At 43.6% G+C, this 13,385-nt stretch overlaps 1 protein-coding gene across 1 annotated transcript in view; it reads right to left on the bottom strand.

The window, feature by feature from the left end:
• LCLAT1 (lysocardiolipin acyltransferase 1) overlaps positions 1 to 13,385 on the bottom strand; it is a 286,102-nt gene that overhangs the window by 203,238 nt on the left and 69,479 nt on the right. The gene's annotated exons all lie outside the window — the stretch shown is intronic.

Genomic DNA, 13,385 nt, shown 5'->3' with positions numbered 1-13,385 from the left:
GGAAGATGCAAGAGTCTGGGCTCACTGAAATAGTTTCTCTGACAGGCACCGTAACTATCTAGGGGGTGGGGGCGTTGGGGGGAGTGGCTGATGGCCACAACATCCTGTCTTTACTGATATGGCTGGTGATACTCGTTGTCCACAAAGCCTAACCTACAGAGGCAAATCAGTAATAGAACCAGTTCTAGAATTCAGGTTCCCGACGCGCAGCACCAAGCTCTCCGTAGCATGAAGTTTTCCCAGAGGGAAACTTTACCTCCTCTGAGCATCCCTCACAGAAGGCTTTCACTGCCACTTTCTGTCCTGGGACATCTGTTCCTTAACCTAAACTCTAAAGCTCCATGATGCTGGGGACTGCAGTTAAGCCTTTTTTCATTTTCTGCACAGTGCCTTCCTCCTGCTAGTTCTCAACGAAGATTCACTGATTTAAAATCCCAAAAAGAATAAATTTAACTACCCATCACACACTTAGCCACTTTACCTATGTTTATGTGTTTTGTTCGTTTATTCATCAGGGTACAGAGGGGAAAGAATTTTTTTTCAAAATACAGAATTCCTGTCCTGACAAAATATGGAGTGTAAACAATAATGAACATCTAAGTTTAGGGTGCATAGCTTCAATATAGCTAAATTATACTCCGTTGGAGTTCCCTGGTGGACCAGTGGTCAGGACTTTGTTCTCTCACTGCTGAGGCCTGGGTTTGATCCCTGGTCAGAGAACTAAGATCCCACAAGCCACAGGGTGCACCAAACAAACAAAAAATTATACTCCAAACTCTCTGTGAATCAAAAGTTTACATGTTCTTTTTCACAAACTCTCCAGTTTTATTCAGAAATATTGAAATATTTCAAATGCTGAAATTGTGTTAGAAAATGAAGATTAAACAACAGAGGGAAACACCAATACAAAAGCCAGCTCTATCAATTACCCCTGTGACCTTAAGCCTTATTTTTTAAAAATCTTTAAGATTTCTAGGAAAAAAGTTATCTAAAGTCTTACCTCCTCCACTCACCCCGACAAGTTTTTTAATTTGTTGTTATTAGAGGCCAGGGGGAATCCTAAAAGCCTTGGAGATGGATTTTTGAAAGAAGGGATTATATAATAGTTTATCTTTGCGTCTCTGTAACTCCTAGAATAAACAGTGCCAAATGATGAAGAACTGACTTCTAACATCAAGTCAGAACATTAACTGACTTGATGAATCATCCTGGTTTCTTCTCTATCTCACTTCCCTAACCTTAGGAGTTTTTGAGGAATGGAGCAGTAGAACCTGAAGGAAAGGGTCAAAACTGTGGAGACTAAAGGCATTAGCTCTTGTTTACCACGTGTGTGGCTTTTCCACGCCAAGCTATTCTCCAATGCTCTATGGACACCCACTGAGTGTCCTGCAAGCTAATTCAGTTTTGACACTCACAACTCCAAAGTAGTGCAGACCCCAGAGGTTCAGGGCTTAGTTGTGCAACTCTGCTCCCTACTTCAAATGCCAGTGGGAAGTCTAGACCTTGGATACTTCTGACAAACTGGCTGTAAATCAGGACATCCCACAATACCCTGCTCAGGGTCTAGTTTGCTAGAACAGATCACAGAACTCAGGAGAACGCATTACCTCTGTCTACTGGCTTATTCTAAAGGGTACAACTCAGGAACAGTCAAATGTTAGAGAGGCATGGAGCAAGGTCTGGGTTGTGGAGAGGGGACTCAGCTTTCATTCCCCCTCTGGGTGTGTCGCCCTCCCAGCACCCCACTGTTCACTCGAACCAGGAAGCTCTCAGAAACTGTTGTCAGTGTTTTTTTTAATGGAGATCTCATTCAGTTCAGTTCAGTCACTCAGTCGTGTCCAAGTCTTTGCTACCCCATAGACTGCAGCACGTCTGGCCTCCCTGTCCATCACCAACTCCCGGAGTTTACTCAAATTCGTATCCATTGAGTCGGTGATGCCATCCAACCATCTCATCTTCTGTCATCACCTTCTTCTCCTGACTCCAATCTTGGCATAATTAATGAAATCACTGACCGCTAATGATTAACTCAATCCCTCCTTGGGGGATTGAAGGATGGAGTTGAAAGTTTCAAGCCTCTAATCTCAGGGTTTGTTCCTCTGGCAACCAGCTTCCCTCCTCCCAGAGTCAATTCATTAGCTTAAACACAGGCTCAGAGAGGCTTGTTATAAATACCAAAAGACCCTCCTATCCGCCTTTGAAATAGAGCAGGACTCTGTGGTCCTTTCCCACCATAAGTTTCACCTGCCTTTTGTCTGTGGAAAAACTTTAGCCAAATAATAAGTTTAATCAGAAAAGTGAGGAAAATGCAGAAACAACCAAAGAAGACCAAATAATAATAGGTTAGTCATTATGCAAAGTCAAGGATGTTTATTTCCTTCTTAAGGGCTATAGATAATATTCTGAGCCATATCCTATGAGCTGTTTTATAGATACCGAAACCCCTACCAGGTGGAAGAAGTTACCTACATGATGACCAGACTGTAGCCATGACATAAGCTGCCACAATTCTGAGAACTGGCCTCAAGGAAATGGGAACAAATCAATCCTGCAACTAAAAATTAATTATACTTAATCAAGATGATGCTGTTCAGACCACCAGTAATCAAGTTCAAATAACTCTCAGAGCTGATTATGCTGTTTCTGCATGTACACCCCAACCCCCAACCCCAACCCCCATCTATAGATCTATAAAACTGATGGTGATTTAGTCACTAAATCATGTCCAACTCTTGCGACCCCATGGTCTGTACCCCACCAGGCTCCTCTGTCTTTAGGATTTTCCAGGCAAGAATACTGGATTTGGTTGCCATTTTCTTCTCCAGGACGTCTTCCCGATTCAGGGATTGAACCGGAGGCTCCTGCACTGCAGGCAGATTCTTTACCCACCGAGCTACCAGGGAATTCCCTATCTATAAAACTGTTACCCCCTAATTTTCAGAGGGGGGAGTAGGCCTTTGGACAGGCATCTGCCCTCCCCCACCCCCCAGTCCCAGCCCATCCAGCTCCAAGTCTAATCATTGGACCACCAGGGTAGATGCTTTTCAAATGGGTATGTTTCTCTCCCCCAGTTGGTTCGGCCATTCTCCAGAACTGTAATGGGCCACGCTGTGTCTCTTCTTTTGGGTCTTGCCAGAGACTCCAGTCGGCCTTTTCTCTACCACAGATACTTCTTTTATCATGAGATGTGTCAAGTGATAGAGCACAAATCCCAGGGCTGCTTGTAATGAGGCTGGACTTGCTACTGAGTCCTTTATGGATCTGAGCCCTTCTTAAAACTAGAAACCTTCCACCTTAACCTGAAGAGATCTACCAAGCACTCTTTCTTAGTGGTAGAAGGTAAGTTGTCCTTTACTGTGGAGAAAAATCTCTGGCATGCCTTTGACCATTGGACTTCTTCACCATCCACATAAAGTCTGTGCTCTAGAGAATAGTATTATACCAAGGTTGGGCTTCCCCCAGTGGTACTAGTGGTAAATAATCCACCTGCCAATGTAGGAGATATAAGAGATGCGGGTTTGATCTTTGGGTCAGAAAGATCCCCTGGAGGGCATGGCAATCCACTCCAGTATTCTTGCCTGGAGAATTTCATGGACAGAGGATCTTGGTGCACTACAGTCCATAGGATCAGCAAGAATGAGACATGACTGAAGCATGGCCCAGCAACAAGGTTATTTTCTTAGTTTGGATATATGTTCTATGCTTATATTAGATGTTAATATAAAGGCAAGCTGGGTAAAATGCTTGCAGAAATCTGTGTTCTTCTTGCATCTCTCCTATGAATCTAAAATTATCTCAAAATGTTAAAAGTAATAATTGCCATTTAAAATTTTCATCAGTATAGCAGGCTTCTGAATTTTTATTTAGAAGGGTTTATTCACCCTCTAGAAAGCATGTATCTCATCAAGACATCCGGATTACTTGCATTTCTTGCTTGTCAGGCCCAAGCAACGTGATATTTCACTATGATAGACTAATGTGGTGTTCTGTGGAATGGCCAGATGGCCTGGGTCCCTTTGGAATGTATGATGACAGAAAACAGGAAAATAAACATAGCCCTGGAGCAAGACTATAAAAGTAGAACTGCGTTCTTGCCCACGTGAATGTTCTCTTCCTCTGAACGTTGCTGTGGTTTACTACTTGGTTGGGGCAGAGGTGACACAGTTCCAGGGGCTTTACTTGGCTTTTCCTAGACAGTAGCTCTCACTCTACAGACTATTGGTCTAAGGACCAATGTGAGGATCCTGGCAGCTACTAAGTGCATCCATTCCAATCATACATTTGGGAATCAAGGAAATGACCACCAGTTTGATAAAAGGAGCCAGTGAGCCCACTCTGAGACAGACCTGGGTGAAGTCTCCGTTTATTATCTGATTCCAATATGCCCCTCCTCTAACAGGAGGGCCTGATGGTGCTTCGGACTCCTGGGTATCCTCATCAACTTAGACCCTGTATCCAACATCCCTCAAAATATTAGATTAGTCCTCTTTCCTGTCCAAGGAAATAGCCATAAATCACTTTGGAGAAGAACTGAAAAAAAAATCTGTACACACTTGCCCTGGTGTTCCAGATTCTTTCTCATAGACACATAGTCTTTCCTTTGGTTCATGCATTCTAGGTTTGAGTACAGGCTCAGGTCTTTAAATCAGGCAAGTTATTATAACTTTTCATTGGAGTAATGTTGACCCCAGCCTTCTACTATTAATCTCTTCTTATTGTATGTTACCAGTCTATTCTAAAGGAAATCAGTCCTGAATATTCATTGGAAGGACTGATGCTGAAGCTGAAACTCCAATATTTTGGCCACCTGATGCAAAGAACTGACTCATTTGAAAAGACCCTGATGCCAGGAAAGATTGAGGGCAGGAGGAGAGGGGGACAACAGAGGATGAGATCGTTGGATGGCATCACCGACTCGATGGACATGAGTTTGAGTGAACTCCAGGAGTTGGTGATGGACAGGGAGGCCTGGCGTGCTACAGTCCATGGAGTCACAAAGAGTTAGACACAACTGAGCAATTGAACTGAACTGAACTGATTATGTGTTAATCAGTATCCTTTCTGTCTGCCCATCTATCTTGTCCCTAGAAATACTGCATTCTACTAGACATTGCCATTGATCAGGTTGATCCTTACTATCCATTATGGTAATCAGATCACCACTGCTTCTCTTAGTTGTCTCTACTATCCTAGGATCCTGTCCTCTCTACTGCTACTAGATCTTATTCTATAAAGGCATGAGCCCTGATCTGCAGAGGACAAACACAACTGAGCATCTCAATGATGCTGGTCCCCTTTCCAGGGCATTTGCTGTCACCTGGACAGTTGTCCAGGCCCTCCTGAAGAAGAGAGTCAACTGAAAGCTTTCTGGTCTTGTTTGGTAGGTGCATTTTAGGATGCTTGTTTCTTGGAATTTTTTGATTCCCACATCCATATTCTGCTATGACTGTTCTGGCAACTCTGCTTTATTTAATGTGGTCAGTGCTTTTCCCAACTTCCAAGTACCATGCCAGCAGTATATTAGAACTGAGTCCCAGAGCTCCTACCATGTTCTTAAATACTATGTCATGGGAATAGGCCTCATTGGCAAACTCCTCTAAACTAGCTTTATGTGCTCTTATCCCCTTAATCCAACACCTCAGGTTCTACATGTAGGCAGAATGTAGTCTGGTGGGTCAGGACCTACAGCCCCTGTGGCATAGAATCTTTCTCTTCCTTATAGCTCCAGAACTTGCCTTGTGAGGCCAAGGTGAGACCTGACCCATTTTAAGTAAGGGTTGCCTCTTTCTTCCAACAAGGCAGAGAGACCTACTTCTGCCAGCCCAGACAGCTTAGAGAATCTGAAGTTTTAGGATTCTCAAGTACATCTACTCAGATATCCCATCCCCAGATTTCAAGGTTTTTTCCTCGCTTTACTCAGATATAGTTGACATATAACACTATGTAAATTTAAGGTGTACAATGTAATGATTTGCCATACACATATATTGCTGAAATGATGACCACAAGAAATAATTGGCCCATCTCTCACCTCACATAGTTATCTTGTGTGTGTGATAAGAACTTTTTAAAAATCTACCCTCTTAGCAACTTTCAAGTATATAGTACAGTATTGTGAACGATAGTCACCAGGCTGTATATTACACCCTCAGAGCTTATTTATCTTAAAACTGGAAGTTTATACCCTTTTACCACCTTCACCTCTTACTGCACACTCCTCCCCTGATCTCTGGCAGTCACCAGTCTACTCTCTGTTTTTATGAGTTCAGTTATTTTTAGATTTCACATATAAGTGAAATCATACAGTATTTGTCTTTCTCTTACTTTTTTTTACTTAGCATAATGCCTTCTTTTATGTTGTTGCAAATGGCAGAATGCCCTTCTTTTCATGGCTGGATAATATTTTTTATGTGTGTGTGTGTATATATATAATATATATATATTATATATATATATATATAAACAGTTTCTTTATCCATTCATCAGTTAGTGGACCTTGGCTATTATAAATAATGCTGCAACGAACATGGGGGTATAGATATATCTTTGAGATAGTGGTTTCATTTCCTTTGGATGTATAACTGGAAGTAGGTTGTTGGATCATATAATAATTCTATTCTTAATCTTTTGAGGAATCTCCATACTGTTTCCCATAACAATTGCATCAGTTTACATTCCCACAACAGTGCACCAGGGCTCCCTTGTCTTCACAACTTGGCCAGCACTTATCTCTTGTCTTCTCAGGGTTCTACTTGTTTCCTATCAAGGTGGTGACCTTGACATTGGTGATTTACCAAGCAGAGAAGACAGCCTTCTCTGAACTTCTGTCACTCTTACAGCTAAGCCCTATGTCTGATCTTCAGCCCTGGCTGTCCTCTGGCTGTAGATGGTGAGAATCTCTTTAAATGCTTCTATAAGAAGCCTTTGGGGGGACTTTCCCTGGTTGTCCAGTGGTTAAGATCCCATGCTTCCAACGGACGAAGTGCAGGTTTGATCCTTGGTTAGGAAAGTAAGATCCTACATGCCGCACAGCCAAATAAATAAATTTTTTTTAAAAAGCCTTTGGACTCATATACATTGCTTGCTTAGCAATAGTCACCCATTTCCACAGTCCTTGTGGATACTAATTTGCTCCATCTCTCTCAAACCCGAGGACTTTGCACCAGCCAGTGAATCCTTTCCCACCTGGGTCCTTTCCTGGCTCGCCAGAAGCAGTGTGCCCCACCACAGCACATCAGAAACAATCAATATCCCACCTATAACCAGTGACTGATGGATCCTCATCACCACCCTGCCATCAAATGATTTATCTTCAGAATTCCATCTTTAGAGTCTGTTTTCTAGAACCAGCTCTCTTAAGAAGACTTCCTAGAAGCAGGACCTAAGGCAAGTACCCTTGTACAGATTATTCTTTGAAGTATTGCTCTCAAGAGCAGGGGAGTAATAGAAGTAGGGGAAAAAAATTGAGAATCTAGTCTGATCTAACAGAAGTTCTGGAGCGTGAATTATACCACAGGGTTGTTCAACTTTGAGACAGGGGTCCAGGCTCTTATTCTCCTGTATCAGTCAGTTATCGACTGCAGGCTGCCTGAGAGTAGGGTGCATAATTAGCTGAGTAAGGCAGCTCCTTTTTGGCTGCAGGGAATCCTTGGAGCCCGGGGGCAGCTGTGAGCCATCAGCTGTCAGTGGTCACAGCAGCTGGGTGACCAGTGCCCCATATGAGTAGAGCACCAACAATATCCACTCTAGACACAACATAAATACTAAGTAAATGTCAGTTTTTTCGGAGCTTCGCTGGCACTCCAAAGGCTAAGACAGCACTACCACTGCAGGAAGTGTGGTTTCCATCCCTGGTTGGGCAACTAAGATCCCACAAGCCATGCAAAGAGGCCAAAAAAAAAAAAAGAAGAAGAATACATTTATGATCAAATATGCCCAGAATATCTGGGAAGGCTCTGCAAGAACCACAGCTGTAGTTGCTGCTGGGAAGAGAAACTGGACACAGCATATGGACACATCATGATATTTCCTTTCATACTGACAGCATTTTAGCCAGATATATGTGTTACCATTCTCATTTAAGGAAGGAGAAAGTTAACAACCCCTTTGAGGTGCCTATGAGCTTAAGAGATGGGGTTAACCTTCTCTGCTGCCCAGAAAAGTCATTTTCCCCAGAGGTTTCTGAATCCTCCCTGACTCCTGCAACAGAGTGTCATAACTGATGGATTTCTCAGCCTTATGAGCCATCGATTTAACAATCAGATTTAATAGGGCACTCTCTGCAGTGCTCAGAGAGGCCCTGTGACAAGCAGGGAATCCCAATTCTTCATTCTATTGCTCTTTTATTATTATTGGGGTACTCTCTATGCCTGTATAATGGCTTCCTCCTCCTCAAAACGTGAGAGCAATAAGGTGCAAAAATATGTACTCAATAACAGACCTCAGGAAAGAGCTAAGACAGCTGCAGCCAATAACACTGGGACGACTCTTCAGTGGTAATGAGTGCAGGGAACGGCAGCCCAGAGCTGGCAGAGGCCGCAGATACTGAACCGGAGGCTTAGAGACCCGCAGTCTCCCTATGGCTGGGACTTAGCATCCTCTGTGCTACCCAGTGATATTCAGGAATTCAAAAGGTATTTGAAATCCAAGGTTTTGATTTTCTGAGAAGGCAGCCAAGTCTTTGGTAGTTTGGGAGGAGTCTTGGTGCTAAAAGGAGTAGCTTAGAAGTGACAGTTTCACATTAACACAGACCAGTGGTGGAAATGAATTCTGATTATTCTCTTTTTGCTCCTCTAACTGCTTCCCCTATACCCACACCCACATATTATGCCAAGGACTTATCTAGCTTGCATCTCCTGGTCTTTTGTCTCTGGCAGAGTTAAGCCAAGGCGAGGATGGAAGGAGTCTGCAGGGTGGACTGAGAAAGAGAAGAGAATTGCTCTCTTGACTCCCTCCCTCCCTGTGGGATTAGAGGGTGGAGGTGGCTTCATACACTACTTAAGGCCTGGCGTGCTACAGTCCATGGGGTGGCAAAGAGTCAGACATGACTGAGCAACTGAACTGAACTGAACTGAACTGAAGGCCACCTCTCTTCTCCTTTGCTTCCACTGTGGCTCAGCTGGTAAAGAATCTGCCTGCAATGCGGGAGACCTGGGTTCAATTCCTGGGAAGATCCCCTGGGGAAGGGGAAAGGCTACCCACTCCAGTATTCTGGCCTAGAGAATTCCATGGACTATACAGTACATGGGGTTGCAAAGAGCTGGACAGGACTGAGCGACTTTCACTTTCACTTCTTCTCTCCTACAGCTCAGCTTTCAGGAGTTCTGGGCCTCACTCCCTCCTTTTCCCTTGGGCAAAGCCCACTGTGTGGCAGCCTAATTTATTGTATCTAGCCCCAGGATGCTTCATCATCTGCTGATTACACCTTTGTTCAGTTCAGTTCAGTTCAGTCGCTCAGTCATGTCCGACTCTTTACAACCCCAGGAACTGTAGCACACCAGGCCTCCCTGTCCATCACCAACTCCCGGAGTTCACTCAAACTCATGTCCATCGAGTTGATGATGCCATCCAGCCATCTCATCCTCTGCTGTCCCCTTCTCCTCCTGCCCCCAATCCCTCCCAGCATCAGGGTCTTTTCCAATGAGTCAACTCTTTGCATGAGGTGGCCAAAGTATTGGAGTTTCAGCTTCAGCATCAGTCCTTCCAATGAACACCCAGGACTGATCTCCTTGCAGTTCAAGGGACTCTCAAGAGTCTTCTCCAGTACCACAGTTCAAAAGTATCAATTCTTTGGCGCTCAGCTTTCTTCACAGTCCATACATGACCACTGGAAAAACCATAGCCTTGACTAGACGTACCTTTGTTGGCAAAGTAATATCTCTGCTTTTTAATATGCTATCCAGGTTGGTCATAACTTTCCTTCCAAGGAGTATGCGTCTTTTAATTTCATGGCTGCAATCACCATCTGCAGTGATTTGGGAGCCCCCCAAAAATAAAGTCTGACACTGTTTCCCCATCTATTTGCCATGAAGTGATGAGACCAGATGCCATGATCTTCGTTTTCTGAATATTGAGCTTTAAGCCAACTTTTTCACTCTCCTCTTTCACTTTCATCAAGAGGCTTTTTAGTTCCTCTTCACTTTCTTCCATAAGGGTGATGTCATCTGCATATCTGAGGTTATTGATATTTCTCCCGGCAAACTTGATTCCAGCTTGTGCTTCTTCCAGCCCAGCATTTCTCATGATGTACTCTGCATAGAAGTTAAATAAGCAGGGTGACAATATACAGCCTTGATGTACTCCTTTTCCTATTTGGAACCAGTCTGTTGTTCCATGTCCAGTTCTAACTGTTGCTTCCTGACCTACATATAGGTTTCTCAAGAGGCAGGTCAGGTGGTCTGGTATTCCCATCTCTCTCAGAATTTTCCACAGTTTATTGTGGTTCACACAGTCAAAGGCTTTGGCATAGTCAATATACACCTTTGTAGTAATCCCTTTAACTCTCTCTAGTCATTCCTTCTGTTTCTTGCTAAAACCCTAACTGATATATTGATGAACTGAAATCTCACTTAGGCTAAAAAAATTAAAATGCAAGAAAGCAAATCTAGCCACTCATCCAACATAGACCTTTCTCCTGATGGGTGGTTTAGTCACTAAGTTGTGTTCAACTCTTGTAACCCCATGAACTGTAGCCCAAGCCCCCCACACCCCCAGTTTCCTCTGTCCACGGAATTTCCCAGGTAAGAATACTGGAATGAGTTGCCATTTCCTTCTCCAGGGGATCTTCCCAACTCAGGAACTGAACCCAGGTCTCCTGCATTGCAGGTGGATTCTTTACCAACTGAGCCACCAGGGAAGCTCACCTTTTATTATTTAAAGCAAACTCTCTATATCTGTAAAGAATGCTTTCAGCCAAAAGTATCATCAATTTACAATGGCTTAAGCCACAAGGACATTTATTGTTACTTAATTTAATGGCACCCCACTCCAGTACTCTTGCCTGGAAAATCCCATGGACGGAGGAGCCTGGAAGGCTGAAGTCCATGCGGTCGCTGAGGGTCGGACACGACTGAGCGACTTCACCTTCACTTTTCACTTTCATGCACTGGAGAAGGAAATGGCAACCCACTCCAGTATTCTTGCCTGGAGAATCCCAGGGACGGGGGCGCCTGGTGAGCTGCCATCTATGGGGTCGCACAGAGTCGGATACGACTGAAGCAACTTAGCAGCAGCAGCAGCAATTTGAACTATAGAGGTAAGCAGTCTCCTAATTGGTTCTGTTAACTCAAGGATGACAGCAAGGACCCAGGTTCTTTCCATCTTTCTGCTTTGCCAATATAAAGTATGTTGACTTTACATTTTCATGCTTGCTGCCTCATAGGCACAAGATGGTTGCCACAACTCCAGGCATGACAGTCACATCCAGGGGCAGGAAACAGTAAACAGAGGAAAAGGTGTTCTTTTTGTGAGGCTTTATCTTTTTCTCCTGGAAGAAATCTCCTTCCCAGAAATTTCATAACAAATGTCCCCAATTGTCTCACTGGCCAGAACTTAGTCACATGGCTACCTCTACAAAGAGAGTATGCAAGTATCTGGCACCCTAGTCTTTGTATGGGGAGGTGTCAAAAGAAAGGTGGGGTTGGGAATAGAAATTGAGCAACCAGCCAAGGGTCTGTCACATCCTATGCTGCAGGTAAACCTTCAGCCCAGTGTCATTCTCTGAGAAATTACTTATGCTATCTTCCAAAAAGAAATGCCTATTACCTCTTGTCTGTCTGTTGTTTTTCTAAATAGTAATAAACTTTAAGACCCAATTCAAGTTCTTTCAACATCTATTTATGACCTTCATTGAATTATACCCTTGATGTCCACATAATCTGCTTGGGAAGGCCATCTAGAAAACTGTACTTAATATATTTTCTTATTTTCTGCATTCCTGACGCACTGGCATCTGAGGCCTCATTCCTAGAGATAGCAAACAACTAGCCTGGGAGCACTTTTTATGTGGACTTCCATGATGGCTCAGCAGTAAAGAATCCCCCTGCAATGCAGGAATTGCAGAAGTCGTGGGTTCTATCCCTGAGTTGAGAAGATCCTTTGGAGGTGGGCATGGCAACCCATTTAAATATTCTTGCCTGGAGAATCCCATGGACAGCAGACCCTGGCAGGCTTCAGTCCATAGGATCACAAGGAATGGGGAACACACATACTTTTTATATGTAAACCAACCATCCAGGGCTTACTCTGACCTGCCTCAACACACAAACATACACACACACACACCCTTACATCCAACTCTAGGCAATTTTCCCTGCCCTAATCCCCCAAGGCCAGGTACCAGACTTTTTGAGACAGCCCAAATTCCCCAGAGTCTGCTGAAATTATTCAAACCAACCAATCCTAAACCACTTATCCTATCTCCCCCATTCCTTCCTGAGGAAACCACAATAAGGGCTTTTGCCCAGCTTTTCTTCCCCCACTCCACCTCCTGACTGAATCAGGTACTTCCCCATGTAGCCGCCCCTCCTCTTGGGAACAGTAATAACCTATTTTCTCAATGGTAATCCCCTGATCTGTTGTCTCACCGGTCCTGAATAATAACAAAACCCACCTTTAAAAACGAAACCCTTCCCGATAACCTACTTCCCTTGGTGGTTTTCTACCTATTTGCCTTCTCTACTCAGGGGCCAACTCTGTGAATTTATTGCCCCTGGACTCCAATTGGTCAGGTCTTACTCTCCTTCTCCATAGTCAGCTCATATGTCCCCTAGTCTTCCTACTACAGTGCCTACAACAAATCTTTCCTTGCTGATACTGGCCACCTCTGTTAGGATAACTTACATCAAAGACCACACGCTCTCAGAGTGGAGGTAAAAGGAATAAGAGGCAAAGTAGGACTAGAATCCCATCTTTATGGAATTAAATTATTTAACTTTACTATAACCCCAGAAAAGATGTATTGTCCTCACTTTACAGATATAAAACTAAGACTCGGTGTATTCATTTCCTATTGCCGCTGTAACAAATTTCCACAAACTCAGTGGCCTGAAATAACAACACAAATTCATTCTCTTACTAGAGGTCAGGAGACCAAAATCAATTGTACTGGCCATGCTGTTTCTGCTGTTTCCCTCTGGAGGCTCTGAGGGGAGAATCCATTTCCTTACCTTTTTCCTTACCTTTTACTGTCTTAGTTTGTGCCCCTTCCTTCACCTTCATAAACATCATGTCAATCTCTACTTCCAATATCTCATCACCTTCTTTTCCATAAAAGAAAACCTCTGTCTTCCTCTTTTAAGGACACTTGTGATGACATTTATGGCCCATCCAAATAATCCAGGATAATCTCATCTCAAAATTCTCAATTTATTGTTGTTGTTCAGTTG

The sequence above is a fragment of the Bos grunniens genome, chromosome 11, assembly GCF_055505025.1.
Source record: "Bos grunniens cultivar Pamir isolate PY7600 chromosome 11, Bosgru_T2T1.0, whole genome shotgun sequence".
Taxonomy (NCBI): Eukaryota; Metazoa; Chordata; class Mammalia; order Artiodactyla; family Bovidae; genus Bos; species Bos grunniens.
The sequence above is the reverse complement of the archived record's forward strand: the minus strand, read 5'-3'. Positions and strand labels throughout refer to the sequence as shown.